Raw genomic sequence first — 12,534 nt, 5'->3', positions numbered from 1 at the left:
CTCTCATTACAACCTCTTTTTTTCCTGCCGGTTGGGGGTTGCAGGTGCAGGGGAGTGCCTGTGCCCACCTGCAACAGGGGGTGGGGTGAGAAAAACAACACGTGTGGGTAAATGTGAGACTGAGAGCAAATGAGAATGAGTGAGCAGGAAGGAGAGAGCAGTGCATGTGAGTGAGAGTGATGTGGAGATGCTGCGTTGGACTGGGGTAAGCACAGTAAGAAGTCTCACAACACCAGGTTAAAGCCCAGCAAGTCTATTTGACAGCATAAGCTTTCGGAGTCTCAGGCTCCTTCCTCAGGTGAGTGAATATGTCATACATATTGCTTCACTCACCTGAAACTCCGAAAGCTTGTGCTGCCAAATAAATCTGTTGGACTTTAACCTAGTGTTGTGAGACTTCTTACTATGAGTGAGAGAGCATGCATTTGGCTGGCTCACTAACTCACCATCACCCCACCACTTCTCATGTGGTGGGTGAAGGTGCATGAGTGAGCCCCCCGAGGTGGTGAGTGAGCCAAATACACTAATGGTCATCTTTATTAATTACTCATTTTTAAAACTCAGCAATTTACTGCTTTGACATTTTTTTTGCCAAGTTTTCTTTCTTCATACCTCAACCTTCCTTTTCAAAGTTGTGTTTAATGTCATGTCAAACCCCTTTCTGAAATTTGCTCATCAGCTCCTTGAGTGGACAAGGAATTGAAATGTCGCCCTTCATTCAAAAAGGTTGGAGAAGCCCGGAGTTAAAACCTGTTAGCAGAAGTAGAAAGCAACTAATTGACAGACTAACACACTCTCACTTAACCAGCATGCTGCCTAAAAAGCGTAAATCAACAGCTAACATGAATGGACGAGCCCTTAAAATAACACTGCCGAAGGTTCCTTGTCATCTGCTACCACAAGTTGCTATGCGAGTTCATCAAGTAACAAGTGCTGGGGCAGACAAATTTCACAAGAACAGATCTCTTATTTAAATATAACCTGAGGCATTCAGATGTCAATCAGCTTAAAATGATGCAATCCAATGTGGCGCTCAACACACTTCTAGCACAGTATCTTTGTGCTCACTCCTTTTCTCTAAAACATGTGTGCAGTAATCGAATATCTGGAACCAGACCATGGTCAATGACTGCATTTAAAGCAATGACATATGACAAACATTCCCTTTTTCCCATTTGCTTAGCTACAGAAGCTTGCATAAGTAAGTAGTGTTGTTGCCAACACCTTGTACATAGCCAGGGAACTGTTCGGTCACAGTAGTAAGAAATGCTCAAAATTGTTCTACATGGTCTTTGTTTACTAATTAACACCTCAAATAACTACGGCAAGCAGTCTGAATAACATCCGCTGGCTAAATTATTGACTCAAAATGTTAAACATTACAAAATCATAAATTAATATTCAGTTCAGGAAATGCAGGTTTAATAAGTGCTACAGGAGGTTAATGGGGCGGGGGGGGGGGGGGGGGCGGGAATACTGTTGGAAAGAGGAATTATTTAAGAGTTGGAATGCAGTACCGGGATGTTCTGGCCTAGCTTTATCACTATGCTTAAGAGGAGTGGATCACACATCAGCTACCAAAACATTTTCAAGTTGTCTCAATTTCTGTGCATCTTCATGAAAAAGAAACGGGAACCAGTATGTATTAAGAACTTTTTATTTAGAGGACTAGTGGGTCCTGATCTCAAAAACAAAGTATTGAGAAATGAAATAGGCAAGGCTTAAAACTTGGGCATAAGGTTCATGTGTTGAATAATGCGAAAAAAGCCATGTGGATGCTATATTAGTATCAATTAAGAACATAAGGTCTTTGGGGGTAATTTTAACCACATAAAAGGGTGGGTTGGGATGTTAAAACTTCAGAATTCTCAAACCTGACCTTAGCCTTAATTTCTGAAGTGGGCAAACTATGAGACCTATTTCGAGGAAGCAGGGTGGATATTTAAATAAAGCTGCATGCCTCATATTTAACCTGTCTTTCAGGTTCAACTCTGGTTGGATTTTCCAGACCTTAAGGAAACGCAGAAACTGGAGAGAGGAGAATACTGCTTCATGGAAAGTTAAGTACCTTCACATGGGCTAGAAATGCTTCCTTCCAACCCACCAAATCTTATTTTACTTCTTTTAACCTTCAACCAAACACAGAAGTTAGCTGGATGTTTTGTTGCCTAACTCTCTCAAAAGAAACCCAACTGTCCCTTGCCCTAGTTTCTTGGTGTATTCTTATCTTAGGGCAGTAGAATGGTCAGATCTAAGCAATGCACAAACAATCATCTCCACCTGCACTCTGCTCCACAAGAATAGGTGATCTTTTTGCTGTCTTTAGTCTACAAGTGCAACCCTGAGTTCTGTTCCAAAGTTCTTGTACTGGAGAAGTTTGGAATGTTGGTGGTGCTAGAAATGAGACACTGCCAAAAGCAGGTCTGGAGATCTGCATGCAGCTTATGCCATTTCAATTGGTGAGGTAGGTAGGTTCATAATGCCTGATAGGATAGTGAAAACAGATTCAATAGTAGCTTTCTAAAGGTACTGGACAAATACTTGAATGAGATAGAATTGCATGGACATGGAGAAAGAGGTGGGGAGTGGGACAAACTCGACTGCTCTTCAAAAGAGCTGGCTCAAATTTGATACGGCAAATGGCTTCTTCGGAGCCATTCTATTCTACTGAAGACTACGGATACAGGTATGAATGCTCTGATGGATACAGCACTCTCTTCCGAAAGCAACGGGCCCATTTTGTACAACTTATAAAAAAATTGGGTTTTCAACAGTAGATTGATGAAAACAAAGTAACAAGCCAGGATGAACATTGATCATGACATACACACGTGCTTGTCAAAGATACTGCCAAGTCTTAACACTGTTGATGCTCAGCACCTCAACAAATTTTACATGAAGCAAAATCAAAGACATATGTTTAACTACTGAGTATTTTCTGGTTTTGTCTTTGGTTAATAAATGCCCGAAATGAATGCCATCAGAATCCAAGGCATGGGTATATGTCATTTCTATCAATATTGAAGTATGGTCTTATTACAATAGTAGATGCTCAACAGTGGAGTAAACAAACACTGGTTATGTTATATAGCTCAGTGATTTGTTTAAACACATAGTTGAAACTTGCATTTGTATAAACAGCTTTTACAAATTAAAATGCCCCATCACTTATTATGTCTGCCTCAGCCCATCTGCTGCTGAAATCCTAATCCATGCCCTGTTCACCTTTAGACTCAGCTTTTCCTGTCTTTCTTGGCTGGTATTCAGTCGTGCACCCTTCACAAACTTGAGTTTATTCACTGCTCCTATTGTAATGATACCCTTGGAGATCAACAAATCAAAATAACCAAATTTAATGAACTATAGGCAAGATTGCACTTTGTATAACTTTTACTTTAACAACTAAATCAAAATTATTAAACATGAATTAGCAGAAAAATCATGGTCAACAAAAACTGTAAATTACAGGTTAAATAGTAGATTCAACAAAGATAGATCTTATGGATTAACTGGGCAGCTCACTCAGCATATATGGTATTAAATTCAGCCACAAAGACCTTCAAAGATCTGATCATGTGAGAGTAAGGTTCCAGCAACTTTTCTTCAAGGAATTAGCCATTAATTCGCATCTGACAACCAGAGTCCCACAGGAAAGGTCTTCACCAAAATGGCACAAACCTCCTCTGTTCATAACAGGATGGTGTACACCTTTCCCCAGGCCTCTAGTGGAAACCCTGTGTACTATTTGGCCAATTCTGGTCAGTCAATTACCTGAAGTAACTGCAGCTGCAGCAACTTATTTGCCTTTTGCCAGCTCCTGGATCCAGTCTTCCTCCATTTTCTTCAACCTGCCTATACTGCAACACTAGGTGACCTAAGCTTGGATGAATCTGTGCCGATAAGATTCAAACTGATTGGTAAACCAAGACACAAAGTTGTTCTTTACAAGTTTTTTGACTTGTTCAGTCTTGTAGCTCTCCTCCCACTACCCAATGCCCCAGTTATTTCCTAAAATAGGCGCTCAAAGACAACAAATATCCAACACCTGGTTCACTTAACTGTAACAATGTTATTGACATGATGTTAACAAACCATAACAATGTAACCTGACTAGACATTAACACTGCCTTTTAACTGGTTACAATCTGTTTTTCCAGAAATCAGAAGTTATCATTTCTCTTTCAATTTTGGGAAAAAATACAAACTTGGAACCAGGATCAGTGCACCCAACAGAACATTCTACAGGTCATCAGTTCAGACAGCAGCCCATACACACTCCCCCACAAACCACAGACTCCATCGCATTATATCCCAACTCCCCCTAGTCCTATTTGCATACTACACATGCCGAAAGACCTACATTGGTTCCTGATTCAGCGACACCTCAATTTTAAAATGCTCGCATTTCTGGTGAATTTCCCACCCGCCAACTGCATGACCCCACCACCACCACCTCCCCAAGTCCCCAAACTTTCCTTTTCTGTGTAACCCCCTCCAACCCACCAAGATCTGCATTCGTCAAACTCTGGCCTCTTGCACATCCCTGATTTTCACTGTTCTGTCACTTTATATCATTTGGTGGGTAGGCCTTCAGTTGCCTGGGCTCTAAACTCTGAAATTCATTCCCTACATATCTCCGTTTATAATATTGACCTGTTTTGGTCACTTGTCCAAAATTGTTGTTTGGTGTCAGATTTTCCTGACTGTGAAACGCTTTGGGATATGGTACTATGCTAAAGTACATATATAGCATTTACAATATTTTTAAATAAAATGCCAAGCCATATAAAATAACCCTTAAACTGTTGAGCATCTAACATCATTACAGGACCACGAATTAATATATGTGGATGACACATAGCCATGCCTTTGGTTCTGATGGCGTACATTTCAAACATGCCCATCAACCAAAGACAAAACCAGAAAATACCCAGCAGGTAACTCAATGGAACAATAGAAATCAGTTGGCATTCAGGTTTTGAGAACATCACCCTTCCCTGGCATTGGAAGGAATCACAGATGAGGCTTTCTTGCCCTTTTTGTTTTTAAGGTCCCTCCCCTTTCTATGTTATAAATATTCCACATACCCTCACAACACAAGCTTTTTTTCCCTGTATAAAAAAGTTATTCAATTAAGGCTTATTACCTCTGCCATTGAAGGTCAGTAGAGGTAATAATTTCACCCGCTTCTTGTCTGTAAACAATATATTTCAAAAACTAATGGACAGATATTAATTAAACTCAGTACACAGATAAGGTATGGCTCAAAGAACTGGTTAGTTTTTGGCAAAGATCCAGGAATTTTTTAAAGGACCAGTTAACAATGAGATAGGGCAAATTGACTTTGTAATGAATGTTGCGGGTTGTTTTATTTGGAACGTTGTTGATTTCTCAGCTGTTATGGTGAAATTTGTCATAGTTGCCAAAACGTAAAGAGTTTTCAGTGCACGTTGTTTGAGTGTGAATTGATCGGAAGCCTTCTCGGTGAATTAAATCTCTGAATAGAAAGAGAATTTTGCAGGCTCCTGAGGTAGTGGGGATTACTTTGCCCATGGGGGGGGGTTTCAGAGGAGCGGAAACTGAGTGACAGGTCGGTCTGCTCTCAGAGCAGAGGGACCTGCGCATGCACAATGGTGCCCTCTACTGCTCTCAGCCAGCATTTGGGCCATTTAAGTCCTGGCTCTCCCCTACAGACGAGAATCAGTTTTTTCCATTTTTTCATGCACTGAATGCCTAAGATTTCCAATCTGGTCTCGCCCAAAAACTCCCTCGTCCTGGACTTTAAATTTTTTTCATAAGATCGCACCCCAAGAATTAGCCACCCAACCAAAGTCATTATTTTGTGTTCAGTACAAATCAAGGTCCACAGGGCATAAACCTACTCAAATCATGGTAATATTGTTTCCAATATTCACAGCTAGTGGGCATTTTACCTGAGGGATAACATCTCCATTATGTGGCATCTTGATACCCTAGTCCAGTGCATCAATGGCAACTGATGTTCATAATCCATTATTTCCCTACGCATGTAAATTCACATTACGTACGAAGGAACTGTAAAGCCACTGTCTGCTACTAGCTGTTTAAAAGCAAGGTTACAAAGAGACACACTTGTATGGCTAAATGTACAATATGTCAAGTCAGTATATTAATGTCAAAGTGGAGATGTACAAATTAAAGGGAAACAACAAATGCAGGATGCAGAGTATGATAGCGATTTGGGTAGAGATAGCCAGATTGTGGCAGGAAAGGACAGCATAAAGACTCTGATTGCAAGGTGACCAGGGCTGGGACCTGGATATCGAAGGGTATGTGTCATTTTGGAAATACAGAAAGCTAGGAAAAGGTGGTGGGATAGCTCTATTAATTAAGGATGTAATTAGTACATTAGATTACCTTAGCTCAAAAGAAAAAGGTATAGAATCAGTTTGGATAGAGATAAGAAATAGGAAAGCTAAGAGGTCACTGTGGGTGCAGCTTATAGGCCCCTAACAGTAATTACACTTTAGGACAGGGTAGACAGGAAGAAATAAATGGGTTCTGTAAAAATGGTACCACAATAATCTTCGATGACTTTAATCTACATAAAGGTGGGAAAATCAGGCTTACATAGATAGCATAGAAAATAAATTCATAGTATGCTTTTGGGACAATTTCTTAGGACAGTACATTCTGGAGCCAAGGAGGCGGCTATTCTAAACCTGGTAAAGAGCAATGGGACAGAATTAATCAACAGCCTCATAATAAAAAAACTCTAGGTGATTACGGTCATAACATGACAGAATTTCATTTCAAATTGAAGGTGATAAGTGTGGGTCTAAGCCCAAAAATAAGTTAATTGTAAGTGTATGATGGCAGAGTATCCAGAGGAAATCACCGTCAGAAATATTTTATGTATTAGGAGTGTGTCATTTTGATGTGCAACAGGATGCCATATTTTGCCAGGACCATTTCAAATAATGATTCGATTTGTCATGACTTCTACTTATGAAATTTATCCTATTGTGGCCATCGATTCCATGGTCCTGGTGGCAAGTGCTACTCGTGTTGACAACTGTATGAAAAATAAAAACTGCTAAAAAGGGCATTAACTTGTGTGATCTGGTTCAATGGCAAAACAAGTGGTGACATGAAGTATGCCGACATATGGATTTGAATTGAAAAGACTGCAGCTGCTCATTTTTTTGAAAAAGGAATGCAGGAAAAATAGATTGGACATAAAATATGGTGGCATGTTTGGATTTGTAATAAAAATGCTGCAGTTACTTTTTAAAAAGTTAGAAAATAGTTTTCTAAACCACCAGCAAATTTCAAAGCAGCTGTTTTTTGCTAACTAAATGTCACAAACGTTCATGCCTTCTATCAAAATATCTGCACGTTTATCAGATGATTAATCATACACTGAAGCGCTAGGGTTGCAGCTATTCTGTAGCCACCAATATCCTATTAACAGCATTTAAGTTCTCTTTAGAACTCACTTGCTACGGCACTGAGAAATACACTGCAAGATCCTTTCAGACTCGAGAAAATAAATAATTTTCGAATAAAAAGAACTTGCATTTTTATGGCACTTTTCATCTCCTCAGTGCTTCACAGTTTATGAATTGCAATGAATTATTATTCCATTAAGTCCAGTTTCAACTTCTAATGCTGACCTGCCTTTTGGCAGTACTAGTTAAGGTCTGAATGGTCAAAGCACCAGGAGAAAAATCACTGTTTTTCACTTTCTGTGGCACTCCACTTGCCAACCTGAAAATAACCCATTCATCCAATGTTTCCTAACTAGTTAGCTGTCAGCTAACCAGTTCTTTATCCATCCCACTTGAACCAAAGGAGCAGAAACATTCCTCCCATTGAAAATGACAAAAAGGTAATACCGAACTATGTTTTTAATAAGAGATCTTTTTAATTATCGTAAATGCATATATAAGAAATAGACAAGACTTCTATAAATTAGGTTTGAATGTTTGTACCTAATGCGCAAAAACAGTGTGTGTGTGTGTGTTTTGGCTCTTCAATACAGTAAGAACGTTTCTCAGGGGTTCCTTCAATTCTCTTTGGAGGCAAAAAGGTCCCATAGCCGGAAGAGTTTGGGAAACCCCGGCTTTAGGTACGAAAGAATATTCAAATGGCTTAGATGAGGTCTTAAGTTCAAATGCTGGTTTCATGTAAGGCACCATTCTTGATAAAGAAATTCTATCTCCCCCACCCCACCCCCTTTTATTAAATTTAATATCTTCTGTGGCAGAAGGTGTGTGCTTTTACAGCAAATTTGCGCATGGGGTACAGGTGCTCTTTCCTTTGCTGTTTCTTAGACTTCAAACTTTGTTTGTTTAGTCGATGACACAAGGCACGGGTCTTCTTTGGTCACAAATTCAAAGGTTTGTACCTCTTGCCCTTGTAGAATTTTGTCAAGTTCTCCTTTTGCATCTGATTGATGACAGTCAAGACACTTGCAATGGACTTGCGTACGATGTGGATTTTGGAAAGCTTGAATGCAGCTCCTCCAGTTACCTTAGCAACACCGAGCTGGAAGAGTACAATCTTGAGGTCATCCAGCTGTTTCAGTAGCTCCTCCTTTTTCTTGCCACACAGACCACGTCTTGATTTTTACCATTTTCTTGGCGGCTTCCAACTTGTAGGAAAGGCTGCTCGGAGAATTAAGATGATTGCCACTTAATTGGTAGCTAGCATTTGATCTAATGCTGTTTAATAGAAGCCAGGTGATTGAGAGTAAACAAGTTGCCACAGAGGGTTGTGAGCGCTACTGAAATAGTACATCACCTTTTACTGTTCACTCGCTGCTTGAGGTTTGAAGAGAACCTTCAAAACATATTAGGAGACTTAAGGATATTTTGTCTAGACTATCAACATTTATTGCAGAAATCTTCAGAGCACCTGTCCTAAAAGGAGTAGATGCTGTGCTACAGTACCTAATTCGACTCATTATCGGAGTCACCAGGAGAAAGGGAATGCATGATTTTGCTAGCGAGTGTCCTTGGGCTGCTGGAGAAATGGGATGACAATGACTACAAGACCAGACAGAATAGCATCAGCCACTTGCATGAGAGGGGCAGGGACCTCCTTTCCTCTGTGGGTACAGGACACTCCTGTTCGCAATACTTTCTCAACCAGGATCTCCAGTACTACGTTCAAGAACTTTGCACCCTCTCAGTCCATGACCAAATGTTGAAATATGCTGCTGTTTCCGCCTACACACTGCACACCTTTAGAATTAGTGAGCGTATGGAATCCAAATACTGTATACTGATCCATGAAAATTTCACCTAGTCAGTGCTTGAAGCGCTAAATCTGGAGGTGCTTGCTTTAGCACAAGGCAAGTACAAATTATGGTCCAAATCAGCAATTATGACCATGCTAAAAACAGACTTTCAAATAGTCAAATCTTATGAGAATAACACCCATTTAACATTTTTTCCCTTCACCAAAATGACCCCCTCAATCTTTTCTGCTGCAGTATGTACTCCTTGACGCTTTGAACAAGAGGGTCAGACTACTTGCTGTCTGGACTTCAGCTGACCTATAGTATTTTACAGAACGCAATATCTTTCACTTTTCACAGATAATGTTTTGCATTTCTCCTGTACATTTGACCTAGTTGGGCCAGTAGTCAGGGTTCTACAATTGGATAACCCAGTAAATTTCATGCAGTGTAAACACGTGAAACGTAGAAAATAGGAGTCAGTCATTCGACTGACTTTGAGCTTGCTCCGTCATTCATTTTGATCATGGTTGATCATCAAATTCAATATCCTGATCCTGCCTTTTCCCCCAAATCCTTTGATCCCTTTAGCCCCGAGAGCTATACCCTGGAATTGAAATATGCAAAAAATGAAGTTTTCACAGCAAGATTGTCAAGCACTGTGCCACAGGTTTGACAAAATGGTTGACTGATCTATTCTGCTGAAATTTTCCAGGTAGTGTAAAGTGACCGGTTTTTCTAACTCATCATTATGGTAAATTTTGGTTCTCCAAGAATAAGCTAGAGGGTGCGAGAATACGTTTGTGAGGCCATTGATGGTTACTAAAATTAATTTTGCTTTGTGTGACCTTTCGGAATAAACTAGGAATCTTGCAACTGAAACAAGAGAGCTCATAACTGTCCAGTGATATGAACATGATCATATGGTAAACTCAGCTCCTGGAGTCTTCTGTATCACTCCTGTTACTAACAGTTGGCAACTTTTGCAGTCTTAAGCCCCTTTTCCTGCATCCTCTAATAACAAGTGAAAAGAGCTCATCGACTATATTGCCAAAATGGAAACCATCCATTCAGCAGCTTCTGTTGCTTCCTTCCCAACCCTCGCCCAAGTGAAACTTTCCTCAAAGCTTCAGCTTGCCTAAGCCCTCTACGCTCGTCTCTCTCTTGTATGTCTGGCAGAAGGCAGAGAGTGGGGATAAAGGGATCTTTCTCAGGATGGCAGCTGTTGACTAGTGGTGTGCCTCAGGAATCAGTTCTGGGGCCCCAACTTTTCACAATATACATTAACGATTTGGAAGGAGGAACTGAAGGCACTGTTGCTAAGTTTGCAGATGATACAAAGATATGTAGAGGGACAGATAGTATTGAGGAAGCAGGGGGGGCTGCAGGAGGACTTGGACAGACAAGGAGAGTGGGCAAAGAAGTGGCAGATGGATTACAATGTGGAAAAATGTGAGGTTATGCACTTTGGGAGGAGGAATGGAGGCATAGACTATTTTCTAAATGGGGAAATGCTTAGGAAATCAGAAGCACAAAGGGACTTGGGAGTCCTTGTTCAAAATTCTCTTACGGTTAACGTGCAGGTTCAGTTGGCAGTTAGGAAGGCAAATGCGATGTTAGCATTCATGCCGAGAGGGCTAGAATACAAGAGCAGGGATGTACTTCTGAGGCTGTATAAGACTCTGGTCAGACCCCATTTGGAGTGTTGTGAGCAGTTTTGGGCCCCATATCTAAGGAAGGACGTGCTGGCCTTGAAAAGGTCCAGAGGAGGTTCACAAGAATGATCCCTGGAATGAAGAGCTTGTCGTATGAGGAACGGTTGAGGACTCTGGGTTTGTACTCGTTGGAGTTTAGAAGGATGAGGGGGGGGATCTTATTGAAACTTACAGGATACTGCAAGGCCTGGATAGGGTGGATGTGGAGAGGATGTTTCCACTAGTAGGAAAAACTAGAACCAGAGGGCACAACCTCAGACTAAAGGGACAATCCTTTAAAACAGAGATGTGGAGACATTTCTTCAACCAGAGTGGTGAATCTGTGGAACTCTTTGCCGCAGAAGGCTGTGGAGGCCAGGTCATTGAGTGACTTTAAGACAGAGATAGATAGATTCTTGATTAATAAGGGTATCAGGGGATATGGGGAAAAGGCAGGAGAATAGGGATGAGCAAAATATCAGCCATGATTGAATGGCAGAGCAGACTCAATGTGCCGAGAGGCCTAATTCTGATCCTATGTCTTATGGTCTCCAGACTTCACTCAGATCATTTTATCCATAGCCCCATTTCCCTCCTCACTATTTCTACAGAACTGCTGACCACTTAGCTTTCCTTCCTGGCTCCTATGTTAGTGGATAAAGCTGTCTCTCCTTAGGTACTATACCCCTCCCCTTCCAAATAGCCTTTATCACATCACAGTTATATCATATTTATGAATCTTTTATACATCTTTTTCAATGTCTCTATATCCTTTCCACAATATGGTAGATGTATTTCACATCTATATGCTGCCTCTCGGCAAGTTCATTTGAAAATGACATCCAGCTTTATCTCACTACATCCCTCAACCCCCCCAATATCAGAGCTCATTAGATATCCGATATTGGATGAGCAGAAATTTCCCCAATGATCAAATGGATGATCAAACCTATTTTATCAGTACATGCTACCGACACCGTTGCCTAGCCACAATCCTCTCTCTCACCCTGGCCACTGTCTGAGGCTGAATTATGCCATTCATGACTGCTGTATCCTATTTAACAGATGAGCAGTAAACCCCATACTCTCTCCATCATCAAGAATGCCAATGTCCATGCCCACAATACTGCCATTTACTGCCACAGCCCTCAGCTTATCTGCTGCTGTAAGCTGCATCTATGCCTTTATCTACAAGCTTCACAAAGCTGTCCTGGTCAGCATCCATATGCATGAGCTTACCCAAAATCCTGCTGTGTATGTTCTAACTTGTACAGAGCTCTACTCACCCTCATCACCTTGTGCTTGCTGATCTCACTCAGATTTTTAAATTAACATAGTTTTCCTCCTCCTTTTCCATGGCTTTGCCCTTCACAATTTTTATACAAGTTATATGCATAGAGCATCTTCAATGTAGTAAAGCATTCCAAGACAATTCACAAGAGCAATATCAAAAACAAAAATCGATATTATGAACCCCATAAACACATTAAGGCAGACGACCAAAAGCTTGATTAAAGAGGTAGATATTAAGAAAACGTCTTCAAAGAAGAACAAGAGGTAAAGGTGCACAGAGATTGGGGGAGGGAGTTCTAGAGCTCAAGGCCCAGACAGCTGAAG

The 12,534-nt window shown here is 40.8% G+C and overlaps 1 protein-coding gene across 2 annotated transcripts in view; it reads right to left on the bottom strand.

Annotated features, from left to right (window-relative positions):
• The window catches only part of LOC144511404 (partitioning defective 6 homolog gamma-like), a 62,669-nt gene that overhangs the window by 19,833 nt on the left and 30,302 nt on the right, over positions 1 to 12,534 (bottom strand). The gene's annotated exons all lie outside the window — the stretch shown is intronic.

Source organism: Mustelus asterias, chromosome 2 (assembly GCF_964213995.1).
Source record: "Mustelus asterias chromosome 2, sMusAst1.hap1.1, whole genome shotgun sequence".
Classification (NCBI taxonomy): domain Eukaryota; kingdom Metazoa; phylum Chordata; class Chondrichthyes; order Carcharhiniformes; family Triakidae; genus Mustelus; species Mustelus asterias.
This window is presented reverse-complemented; position numbering and strand designations above follow the sequence as displayed.